This window comes from Dermacentor variabilis, chromosome 10 (assembly GCF_050947875.1).
Source record: "Dermacentor variabilis isolate Ectoservices chromosome 10, ASM5094787v1, whole genome shotgun sequence".
Classification (NCBI taxonomy): Eukaryota; Metazoa; Arthropoda; class Arachnida; order Ixodida; family Ixodidae; genus Dermacentor; species Dermacentor variabilis.
The window spans coordinates 95,910,405-95,924,148 of record NC_134577.1 but is presented as its reverse complement, the minus strand read 5'-3'; positions in this window follow the sequence as shown (position 1 = coordinate 95,924,148).

The following is a 13,744-nucleotide window of genomic DNA, read 5'->3' as shown; positions in this document are numbered from 1 at the left end:
CGCGGAGGATCACTTCGTATTAAAGTTTTCCAATGAAAAGGCACAATTTATTTGTTGTGGATTGAACTTGAACGTCCCTCATGATCTGTCAGCAGCTATTCAGCTCAGCGAAAGCAGGGATAGTTGTTAACCAAACACGTTCTACTTTTTTGCTTTTGAAATTATTTAACAGTTGCGTCCGTCACAGTGGATGCCCGTCTATAAAATTATGCAATTCGCATGATATATGATGTAATCACGACATTAACCGTCAGGTGACGGTTTGCGCGTACAATGACGCTCTCGGTAGTATCAGCCATATTGTGCACAACTTAGTTGCGAAAGCGTGCAATCACCCATTGAGTGCAAAAGCCTGCGCTTGCTGCAACAAAATGGGACGTAAATTCCCCCTGACTGGAATGCCACGTCACGTGCACTCCTCGAATAAGTAGAGCGGGTGAAAGGGTACACCTGCTGGCAAACCAGCTGTTGCCTGAGGTGAGAGGTCATCACCGCAAGGCCACGTTACCCACGCTCATGCGCTCTCGGAAGCCTGTGTTATCGGCTTGTGCCCTGGCCGCGCAAGTTCTTGCCTGCGTTCTAACTTTGCCTCGGTAATCGTTATGAAGAAATAATGTAATAAAAGTAGAACTCGAAAGGAAAACGCTGGCAGTAGCGCGTTTCTAAAGTACGACTCCACGCTCAGAAGTTGAGTGTCTTATCCACTTGGCTAAACCAGCGCATCCTAGATAGTAGACCTGTTCACTCTGCTTCATGACATACAGCTAGTTAGACCGAAATGTCCATTGCCAAGTCAGGTTCGACGTCAATATGACCGCGAGAAACTCACGAGAATCCCCGTTAGTTTCCATGGCAGTCGGGCAAGGCAGCATGACGTCACAGATCGATGCGCGCTGGCCTCGTGCTATCTAAGAAGCGCTGGCCAAGCGTCTGAATGCGTTCGCTTGCCCATGGGGAATACGTAACTCGGAGCATAGAGTTCCCTACAAGAATTACTAGAGGGAACTCTGGCGCTAGTGTCTACGGGAGCTGCAATGGCAGTGGTTGTCCCAGCATGGAAATTATGGGAAGTACATGGATTTGCCTAAACTTCATTTTTTTGGCTTCAAACGGCTTTGTGACTGCGTAAACTTGTCATTTGCAACAGTATATTGCGCAATAAATAATTAAATAAACATATTAAAATTGCCCGACAGCAGGATTCGAACACAGGGACTCTAGCACAGAAGTCTAATGTTGAAATCATTAAGCCACGGACGCATGTATCGACAAGCGAATGAAACACCCTTATGAATTTATCGCGGGCATGCCAGTGCCTTGAGACGCTTGGCGCGTTTCGATTTGGCCACGTGGACAAGCTCAATCGTTGCTATCAATAGCAATTTTACGCGTTCCCGGCGTCTTCTGCACTTCGAAGAATATAGATTACGCAGAAATATACGACAATAAGATTTATATAGCGCAATATACAAAGCCACAAGAACGTCTGAATCCACAAGCACGAAGATCAGACAAATCCATGTACTTCCCATCATTCCCATGGTAGGACAACGACTGCAGCGCCAGAGTTCCCTCTAGTAATTCTTGTAGGAAACTATGACTCGGAGGACCACTCAGCGACGTTCAATTGGACATTATTGCGTTCGCATTCACAAGTCACAATAGGGAGCTACAGGTGTCTACGGATTTTTATTGCAGAATCGCACTAGAAACTATCGGTGTACCTAAGTTGCGATTTCGCGTAAACGCGCATGTTCGCACAATTATCACTTTTCTTCGCAAATAAGTTGTAAGAGGTTTCTCGCGTGTGTCTATTTCCACTTGAGGACGATAATGCTGTGCGTAGGAGGAAACCATTCGCAAGTGCGCAAAAATTGAGTGTTGGCTGCTGTACTGTCCTTGTTACAAAATGCCTCGTTGGATAGTGATCTTTTGTGCTGCTGTAGGGGAGGACCCAAAGGACGCGGCAAAATCAATTTCATAGTGCTGCAATGTGTGAGCACTTCTCGGTGTAGATGAAGATACGTTGTATAGGCGACTTAACTGTTACGGGAAATTAGGCAGAATATGCGCTGATACCGATACCTCAAGTCAAAACTTCTCATTGCCTCTGCAATCATTCGTTGAAAGAAGAAAGCTGAGTTCTTCTTGGGCAAATTTCTATCTCTTAGAAAATATATTGTTACGTCTTTAGTGTGGATATGAATTTTCATGCTTGAAAATATATCGTGAGATTTTTGTACGCCACGCGTAAATATATGCTTAAACAAGAAGGAAACTACTTTGCAATACACTAGCTGGGCTTGCTGGTGCATACTCAGTAAATCTAAAGGAGTGCAACCTGGAAGGCGGACGAAGAGTACAGCACGCGCCTTGTCCTGTTAACAAGATCTATCTGATGAAGGACGCACATACACATGCATCATTGCTCATGCGCTGCAGGACCCATTGAAAGATACTCGTATTTAAAGATAAGAAAGCATTTCTCCTTTTTCCATGATGTAAAGTGCTTCTACTAGCTCTCGAACTGTTTTATCGTGATTCATGAGCAGCCCTTTGCAACTGTTTAATTTTGGACCACAGGTGACACGTGCTTCCTTCGAGCAGACTTGCGAGTGATCATCAAATAAATCTTGGCGACAGTACGGCGTTCGTGCCGTCCTCGTTCTTCGAGCGTGTGCCAGGTTGTGATCCTTTATCATTATTGAAGGAAAATACTCACCACAGTGTGGGGGTAAGGAGGCTGCACTCCTGGCGGAACAATGAAGACGGACGGCGGCAGAATGAGACATTCTGAGGACGAAGTGTGGACGCCGGCAAGGTGCGCGATTGACACGAAGAGGTGGGGAACATACTCCGTCCTGCACGTAGGTGGAACAAAAGCATTATCCGGCCTTTAGATACAGCACACCAAGTCAAAGTTGCGGAGATGAGTAAAGTAGAACGCTAATGCCGGTTTTCTGTTTTTCAGAATGCCCAACGTTTTGAAAAGAAGCTAACTTTACATTTATTTTAGCCCTGGGGCTACATGAGAGGCTACGGCCGGCACCAGGCAAGAGACAGATTCCTTTAAATAGTTTGGTAATCCTCTCAATATGGTAAATAAATTTTCTAATCTTTATTTGAGGGGTATGTTGTATTAGCATGATTGGAGATCGTCTTGCAAGCAGTGCCGGGACAAAAAAAAGTCAATTTAATTCGGAAGTGTTTTCCTCGCGTTACGAGGTAATAAAGAAGTCGCAATTTCGAACGAAATCCCAAGCCGCGATTGCGATAGCAAATTGGTGGACATCTATACGAAGTGGTTCTATTGGCCGTATAAACTTCTAAATATAGCCATACTAATTAAATTAGCAATCATGGTGCCACGCGCACACAAGCAAGCATAAACACATCTCACTCTAAATCCGCCGGAACTCGCTGAGAATCGCTTGAGTGAGCCAGCGCAGTAGCCGCAGCGAGCGAATTGACCTTTGTCCCTAATTGCGCATAAACACGAACTAAGCCGCAAAGACACAGCGCATGGCTGACTCGGTCGGCGTCCCAGATGGCTTTCCAAATAGAACAGTGCCCTGGCGGGCACGCGCGGCCGTCCGGGTGTCCGGGTTACCAGTCTACGCACCCGGAGTCTCACGCACCCCCTGTAACTCTCCGCGTGGCGGAAGGTGGCGCGCTTCTTCCCCGCTTTCCAACCTTGCGTGTGCGAGGTTGAACCGCGATTGTCCGCTAACGCTCACACGCTTTCATTCGCATCTAGAGCGTACGGTGCGCGGCGACGATTTCATTGCCCTTAGATTTTATACTGTACCTCACGGCAACGGCGACGGCGACGGCCGATAAGCGCATGGAGTGTCCACATAATGGCTCTCATAAAGTGTGAATATATGCTTTTGTATATGTGTGTGTATATATAAGTCACCCTGGCAGGAAGCTTCACACTGCATCACAGCGACGGTGAGCGCACCGGACGTACTTCGCTCCGCCCTATGTTTTGCGTCAAACGGCAGACGCCACCGGAAGCCCGAATGGGCAGCCGGCCGGTGGTATCACTGGTTGTTTCGCTTCGATGAACGCACAGCCATTCAGCTTGCGATCCGACCTCAGGATGACTTAGGAGCTGTTGTCGTTTGTGAAAGCGGCAAAAAGAAAGGCTCACGCTATTCCCGCTCGAGGCATGTGGCAGCATCAGCCTCGGAAAGACGTAGCGGACTAAAGGAATTTTATCCAAGAAAAAAAACGTGGACATTGTTGTCGAATATGAAACCGTGGTGAAGAATAAGTGTCTGGCGGCGCAGTTATACGTTCTTTGATGATGATGATGATGCTGATGATGCTGCTCATGATGATGATTGAACTGCATGCCCTTGTAAACGGGGCGGTGAAAAACAGTCACCCACCCTGCTTGATTTAGTCAGGTCTGCTATACATTATTATCCGACATTTGTTTACAAATCCTTAATATTTCTTCCCTTCAAGATATACATTGTAACTCTCGCTATAACTGTCAGAGATCCGGTTGTATTAATAACTTCCTTGCTTCCTCACCACTAATACTCCAAACATCTCTTGCTTATCTCGACTGCTGACCGGTTGACACTTCCGTGCACACAAAACGCAAGCGCTTCTGAAGGAATACGTTACCTATGATTTTCATTAGGTCAGTCCCTTCGTCTTTCCTCAAGATGTGCTCAGTGGTCTCCGGAGCTTTGTCACAGCCTACATATGCCTAATCTAATTTCGAATATTTTTACGGTATGTTTTTGTCCTCAGACAACCGGCTAGAACGCTAAAGAGCAAGGTATGGCTTTTGTGTTACGTTACAAATGTTCCCTTCTAATTTCTTTCGTCTGATTCTTGTGAAGGTCTATGCACTTCTGTGTTTCCATTCTTTGCATCTAATTGTCTCTGTTGCTCTTCTTTTCTTACTGATGACCCTAGGTTGTCTATTTACTGTTACTGTTGCCCAGTACTTGGTTGCTAACTTTCTGGATCTCTTCCTCCGTTGTATGTCACGCTTTTCAAGTACAGATATTTGTGCACTTTAGCTGCCCATTACTTTTCATCCATGTTCCTGAATCTTTCTTGAAAACTAATTTTGCTGTGTTCTTCTTTGACTTCAAAAGAAGCCAAACCCACGTCATTCTACAATGCTTCATTTCTAGTTTTACCATAGGCTCTTAAAGCCAACCGACCTACCTACCGTTGGTTAACTTCAGACCCCCACAAGAGATTCGATTTTATGCGTAGAATGGCATTTGCGAACGTTAGCGCGCGCACCGTTACTCCTTCCATATTCCACGCAACACCTCATACTTATTATGGACCCCTATGCTCTGTGTTTCATTATTGCAGCATTTCGCCTCCCTTTTATTTTCAGATTCTGTTGGTGGTTGCTTGAGTAAGTCTATCGTTCTTTTATAAATACGACTAGGTATTCAAATTGTTTCACTATGGGGGCGAATTTTTGATGAATGTACACCACGCAATTACTCGACCCTTTATTAAAGATGATAGTTCCAGATTTCTGTGTGCTAAACTTGAGGCCTAGATTTGTGGCTGCGTTGTCAGAGATATTCGCAAGTACCTGTAGATCTTTTACTGTCCGCTAGTAGCACCATGTGGCCCGCATACATCAGTCAAGGGCGCTTCTGTTGCGCCGTTTGTACAATACACATTTAGGGTAAATCAAAGCAGAATGCGCTGTTTTCCAGCCTTTCCATGCCCTTAACATGAAACTTGAAGAACAATGGAGATAGAGGACATCCTTCTTCCACTCCTTCGTGGATTCCCACCACTTAAGGACAAATCTTATGTTACCCGTCATAAAGAGATATGGCGGGTGGTCACACCTAGAACAAATTGTTTAAGGGAAAAGCTGTCACACACAAGCCCAATGCTTCTAAATAAATATAATAATCTGGGGGTTGATATCACCCAAATAACGGCCCAACAACTGAGAGAGTTGTATGTGCAGGATTTTTAAATTACTGTTTAAGTGTACATCCTCTCGGCTAGTATGTATATAAAGTGTGCATATATGCTTTTGTATATGTGTGTGTATTTATGTAGGTATGCATACGAGTGTGTATGCATATACGCGTATATGAATGCATGTGTGTATATATATATTTGTGTATATAATGTTCAGCGGCGTCTTCTTGTTTCATTTGTATTCACCACGAGAACCACACAAGCTACCCTAAGTATTTTTGATTTAGTCACCAGTGGCTCTCTATGGATATGGTGTGCATGTGTATATGCGAGTATGTGGGTTCATGAGTATATATATATATATATATATATATATATATATATATATATATATATATATATATATATATATATATAATGTATGTATGACACATATGTGCATGTATGCTTTTGCCGAAAATTCTGCAGGGGGGGCTCCGGGCCTCGTCAAGCTGCATCTACTGTAGCAGCTTTTAGTTGCAGCCTCCTCCATCAAGTAGATGGAAATAAAGCTATTCTATTCTATTCTATTCATTACTTTTTCAAGCTTAAAGTACAACTCGTTCTCGGTTGTTTCCATGTATCTCCCTCAGCAGCAGCATAAAACCATCCACTATGGCTTCCTGATTAAGAATATCCCATCCTGATTCCATGACTACGTTGTTACTGACTCCTTTAACCTAGAAATGCTATCAATAAAGGTCTAATCTAAGCTACTGAAATCTCTATGCATTCAGTTAGTACAAACATATCATATAAGCGCCTGCCTGGCCCGGGTTCCAAGCATCTGCGACGCCCCTTTGCCGCAGAGATATCGCTTGAGCGATATCTCTGAGGTATTTTTAACATATTTAACGTTATTTAACACCGTATTTAACACGGTATTTAACGGTATTTAACGGTTTTAACATATTCAACGGTATTTTAACGATATTTTTAACAAATTTTCTTGCAGGAGTTATGTGGCGCAGCGAGAGGGCCCAAAGAGAATGTTCTGAACGAAGGGATTGAAATGGACGGGTTTGCGTTTGCAAGAGTCAAGCCACAAGCCAGCATTAGTCAAATAGTGCAGTGGGCCGGTGTTTGCATTTATTTTTTTTGTTACGCGTTGATAAACAATAAGCGGTCTCTCAAAGGGAGGAAGACTAGGTAACTGCAATGCTTGGAGACTTTTTTTATATCGGTGCATGCGAATACGCGATGCTTGCGCACTTGTCTTTACACAGCTGCACTCTGGCATTTGTTTATCCGTCCCTTCAGCTGAATACGATATTCTACATTGGGGTCTCATATGCTGTCATTAACCCGGGGGTCTATTAGACGGTTTTGTGAAGCATCTTATACCGTACTCCGCCCGACCCTCACACGTAGACTTCCTGTGCACTTGAGAACGTTTTCGCAGTTATTACGGCGACACCTAAGAAATAAAGAGGCACATTTGTTACGTGGTCCTAAATATCACCTCCAATGACAAAGCGCAGCTACCAATCTCGGTGCGGCAGGAAATCGGCTCTGGATGGAATTTATTCCCCGTGGTTAGAAACGTGCATCCTTTAGGCTCGAAGAAACCTGCAACATTGTATGGCCGGAATTGACCAGTTTCATACAGATCATACATAATAAGATACCTCGTAGAAAGTGACGAATTTATTCATTCATTCTTTTTTTCTGCGTCGTCATCTTTCTGTCTTATTCGAATAATCTCCAGTGAACTGTGGTTTGAGTTCGCTAAAGGTTATCGTTTCCTCTCAGTGCTTGAGATGGTACTTACATCATGAGCTCCGGAAGATGCGCCAGTGCGCTGATGTTGTCTGGTGCGACACCGAGTGCCATCATCGGACTCCGAATCGTAGTTGCTTTCGGGACAAGGTGGCCATAAATGGACTGCGGAAAAAGTGTAATATAAGAAGGTCATTTATATAAAGAGACGGCGGTTTGTGCGAATAACATAGCGATGAATGTCTTGAAGAAAATACAATCGCCATTTTTTTACAAACACGATATACGCCGGGCATATAAGATTACTACAAGCCTCTGGTTGCAACCAGTGCTGCTTGAACTGGCTAACTAAGAAGGTAGATACGACTATTTCAATGTCCAGCTGCAAGATAGGTTGAAGTTACGTTTGAATATACAACGTGACAACACCAACTGTCCTTTATCGTACGCAAGCGGATATATATATACACTTAGGACCAATTTGTGAAGAAAAGACAGAAGCATGTCATGAACACCAGTGACGCTCGTTTAGCTAAAACCTTGGCTTGATAAGATTAGCGCGAATTATATTGAAATTAGAAATAACAAAAACAGAATAAATAAATGCCTAAAACCACACAGGAACCACTAAACCTTTAGCGATGTGATACAACGTTTATCCTGTTGACGGAGGACCTGCTTCCTATGTGGCGAAGTGCTCTGTTTCTTTAGCGCAGTGGAAATGGCTTACATTGGACGCCATATGTCCTCAATATTCGTGAGTGTGTGTTGTCTTCTTTGTGTTTTCTTTTTTTTACTGTTCGTGCATTTCCCTTTTCCTCGTAGCCTTTACGCTCTCTGTGAGTGTTATCGTGGAATCATTTTTTTCTTATTACGAAGATTTGAATATTTCTTTCCATGGCGCGATTCTTTTTTTTCTTCCCGTGGTGCTCCTAGGTGTGCATAGATCTTGCTGAGTTTTTTTATTCGAACCCTGCAAGAACCATGTCTACAAATTTTACTAGAATGATGTTGCTGCAGATACCTGCCGTGCTTGCTTAGTGGCTATGGTGTAGGGCTGCTAAGCACCAGGTTGCGGGATCGATTCCCGGTCACCGCTGCCGCATTTCAACGGGGGCGGTAACACTTGTGCACTTAAATTCAGGTGCAGGTTAAAGAGCCCGTTGGTTCAAATTATTCTGGAGTCCCACGCTGCGGGGTGCCTCATATTCAGATCGTGGTTCACGCACGTAAAACCCCATTATTTAATTTTTTGCTGGAGATAAATTACCTGCCCCGGCAACAATTTTCGCAAGAAAGTTATAGCATTCCAGCCATTAAACAAGTGCATATTAACTTTAACTATAATTTTAACTCTGCACTAACATTTGGCTAAACGTTAATACTATACGGTTGAAGGGAATCGCCATAAATGCTGTCTACGCGTTTGTACATCCCGTCTGCGTCACGCTACACGTTCAATTTACCTGATTACGCTGGAACTACTCTTCGTGGCGCGACCCCTTGCGACCACCAACTACTGCGTATTGTAAGGCTTCACTGTATGGCGCGATCGAGTGGTTTGTCTCGTATCTCTACTGCTGAAGTGATCATGCGGAACAACTCGAAAACCTCTGCCTTATGGGAAGCTGGACCACGCTGTGCTGTTAGCACAAGAGCGTGGAAAGTACTAAATAATGAGCGGAATGCATTGTGGTACACAACTCTTTGAAGTGCATGCTGACTTTAAAAAGGTTTATCTATCAGGGAAACAATAATTGTTATAAGACTACGGCACTAAGTGAATGTACTGCACCCTTCTAAAATTGTCTGAAGGTAACGTTAAAGGAGGTCGTAAAATTTTGCCACTGAATTACCGGATGTCGCGATTGGTTGGTGCGTTCATTAACCTAATGGTAACACACCTGTTAATGTTAACAATGTTAACCTAACATTAGCTAATGTTAGAACTAGGTGTTATAGCGGCTAAGCACGGCGGGCACTAGTCGTGGCTACATAAAATGGACTATATTACCAAGTGTACAAATTAGCAGTGCTCGTTGCATATTTTTATTGACTGAATAATTTTACGTATTTATTTATTTTCGTACCCACGATCGCCCCCATACTTTACTAAAATGAGAGAGCAAGAACAATTATAAGTGTTAAATGTGGTCTTGAAATTCTTGGAGTTGGAGAAGACAATGAAGGAGGCAGGGAGGTGGTTCCAGCCTTTCGAATTTCTTTGTATAAATGAATCTGCTGATATACTTGTGCGATAAAGGGGTGAACAAATTTTGGGGGGAATTATCAATGTAAGATTATATGTACGATGGCCGACGGAGCAGCTCTTTTCTAAGTATCTGTCCAAAGTAAAATATTTTATGGAAGACGCACAATGGAGAACACTTTAGGCGCATAGCGAAGTCTGGTGTGTCAATCTTTAGTTTCATTCAGCAAACATGCTAAAATAGCCTCTATAGTTGGAAATATTAAGCCGTTTGCTGCCATTCTTGACAGACTCTTAGAGGAAGCTTTAGCTCGGGCCCAACTCCGACGCGGCCTATTGAAATAACATGCAACATGCGGAAACGCTTTTCTAAGTAACCCCTGGACCCACTTTCATTAAATTTTTTTGCATTTGAAAGAGAAAGTTAAATTCTAGTAACTGTTTAAATGGAATTTAGATTTAGAGCTTGAATCTTGTTAAAAGGGTTTTCACAAATTTGAAAGTTTGAAAAATATAGAGGCACGAAGTTTAGAAGTTAATAGCACTGCATCAAAAACAGAAATCGCTGATTCGTAAACGGCATGCACTAGATTATTGAAAGTGGACAAATTTGGTATGTCATCTTACATTTTACGGGAATCTGTTACGTTGTTTACAAATGTTCTGGAAAAGCTGTATTTCGATATTACGCATTTTTGCGATTCATATGTAACATATCAATTTTGTCCGCTTCAGGTGTACTATTCGATACAACTGACAAGACTGTGATATCATTTTTCATTGCTGAGTTAGAGTTGTAACGTTGATAGTTTTGTTTTCTGAACATTTGCGATTTTTGCCAATTTTTTAAAATAAAAATTGAGGACATAAGTCAAAAATTCGAAATCAACAGTCACTAGATTTTAAGTTTTTTTTTTCAAATGCAACAAACCTCGTCAAATTTGGTGCAGTGGTTGACGAGAAAAACGAATTGTCCTTTTACATTTTATATAGGAGCACCTGAGCTAAATCTTACTCTCAAAAGGTTGTTAGTGTTACGTGGCCCCAATTTCAATTTAGGCTGATATACTCAAGTTGGGTCGGATCAAGATCTTGTACAGTTGGAAGCTTTAGGGCAGTAGCCGCGGGTGTGAAGTTTCGACGCTAAAGCCTTAGCGTGTCTATAGTGTGGTCGATAATGTAATAAAGATGGAAAGTTGACAATATACTTTGTGCTACATTGATCCCGAGATATTTGAAAGTCCCGGCAGTTACGGATGTGTTAGAGTGTAATCAGTAAGGTTTGCTCAGTTAGCCGGTCGAAAAAATGCGCATGCTTTCTCACTTCTTAATTTTCAGTTTCATTATCCAATGAGAACACCCACGAGAAATATTGATTAACTGTACAGTGCGTTCGCGCCTGCATTGCAACGGTTGCTAAATGCTCGCAAATGTTCTTGCATTGGCGCTGTCAGCACAAGTTTCACCCGAATGGTCTCGTGATGCGCATGAACCACTAGTGGCTGGCACCACATCATGCATATTATTTGATGTAGTAAGCCTGTATTGACTAGATGTTCGCAGCCTTACTTTAATAGCGTCCGTGGGCAACTGGTGGCGTATGGTGTAAATGACAGCTGAAGGCCGGTGGTCCTATTCAGGAGAGGTGTATTACAATACGAAAACGGTGTGTAAAGCACGCACGGCTTTGAATTGAGTACTTATAGTGACCTATAATTGCGAAAGATACCAAACACTCAGTGGAATTTGCTCTGTGTAGGCTTTAGTTAAAGTGTTCTCAGCGAAATCTGATGTGCGGCAGGCGTCAAAGGAAGATGATAGCCGAGAAATATTATGAACTAATCGTAAATTTATGCCCGAACTTCAGCGCTCTAACATCATGTAAACTCTTTTGGAGAAGTGCGCCAGAAAGTGTGGTTTGGCGCCCAACTTATGGAAGCTGCAGGCTTAAAGGTTTCCATTCCTAGCAAGAACCGGCACTCTTTCAATGAAATATCGCTTCTTTGTTCAGGTCTTGCACTTGAAATCCAGTGTGCTTAGATATACAGGCCCATACTACAGCAAAGAAAGACGCAGAAGTTACTGTGGGAACGCTACTTTACAAGTAAGGGCCCCATGTCTAGCTTCTGTTAAATGCGTGATGGAGCTTCAAGCAAATATGACCAGAAATGCAGCGCGATTTGAATATTCTCGGTTTCGGGTTCATATGCAAAGTTTATGTGACTTTCAATTATGTGAATATTTTGTGCAGAAGCTTGTGAAAGAAACTTTCTTTGCAACGACGCCTGCTGCAACTTGCAGGTATTGTGTTTCGTCATCACGCCACCAGGACAGCACCACAATCTTGTCGCATAGTGACTGCGATACAGGTCTCTTGCGCTGGACTCCTGGTCAATGCTCACGGCTTGGGTTCAATGCTCTTGGGCTCAAGCTAGTACTCTGCAGAGGTTGAAACAAACTGACGAGGATAGCCATGTAGACGACTATCGCAGTCAGGCTAACTTTACGGTCTTGTCAATATTCTCGCGCATTATGGTACTGCGGGCCATCACATGGCTCAGACCTAGTACCTACGCCTCCGCGATATTGTGGTAAAACGTTGGATACATGATGCAGGCGCTCGCCGACACAGCTACGGCTACTACCTTCAGTGCTTGCAGCACTCTCCGCAAGACCTCAAACTCAACAAGGTCTCCGTATATGCTGAGAGCGCCGAAGTGCGTGATCCTGTTCTGCCACAGAGCGTCCAGTGCCTTCTGGAAGTCGGCATCCAAGAAAGAGTTCATGAACTCGCCGTCACTTCTGCAGCAAAAGATCGAACGTCGAAAAATTCGGTTGAATGCATGTTCTCTTATCATCGTCTTTCTAGATGAGCACGCGTTCAGTGGTTTTTGTATATGGCGGCTCAACAATGAAATATCACTAAGACGAAGATTTCAGTGCACCGTAGTAGATGGAGTACATTGTTAGAATATTCATAATATTACGGAAAATTGTGTTTAGAATGCGGCGTGCTTGAAGAGATAACACAAGTTAAAATTGCAAGTAGGTATTTTTTAACACCGTTGAACAGATTCAATTGTTCCGCCCCCTCAGTGACGTTCTCGTGATGAGCCGCTATTTTCCGAGTTATCGACGACTGCCGCTGCTTTACGAGAAAAGTGTACATTTTATTATAGCCTGATATAGAATTTACGTATTAGAAAAACGTCGCATTGGAAGTATTATGGCGAATTAATCTTATTCACAATTTTCTTGGTCTTGTGCACTTGTAAATCACCATTTCTCTAACGCTCATAAGTAGTGGGGTCAACCCATTTTATAACAGTGTAGCCGATCTCTTGGGCGCTTGGTACACAGTGTTCCCGTTTAAGGGCTGGACCCTCTAGACAATCTTTTGGCGTCCTGGGTGATATCGTATCTAGAATATGCTACGTGAAGTGTGATGATTGCTCCTACTGACGCTTCATCTGAGCAGTTCTCACCTTGGGTAGAACGAGATGCCGAATTTCGTGCTCGAGTGGGTTTTTGCCAGATCGACGAATTTCCTCGCGGGACCCAAGTCACCTATGATGCCTGTGGTCCCGTCTTCCCCCACGGACTCGTAAAACACGTAGCGGCACAATTTATCGTCAGGCAACTGGATGTACGTGGATATTTCATTGCCCACCGTGCACAACAGCAGGCCCGTCGCTGCCACTGAGAGGAATCATTCGATGAATTTGAGCTGAATGCTTCTACGTTATAGTGCTAATGAAAAAGAACTCATGCAGAAATTATCGGAGATGACTAGGTAAAAAATCCAAAAGCCGGGATTGCGGTCATCGCGAGTGTGGGTGGGATGCA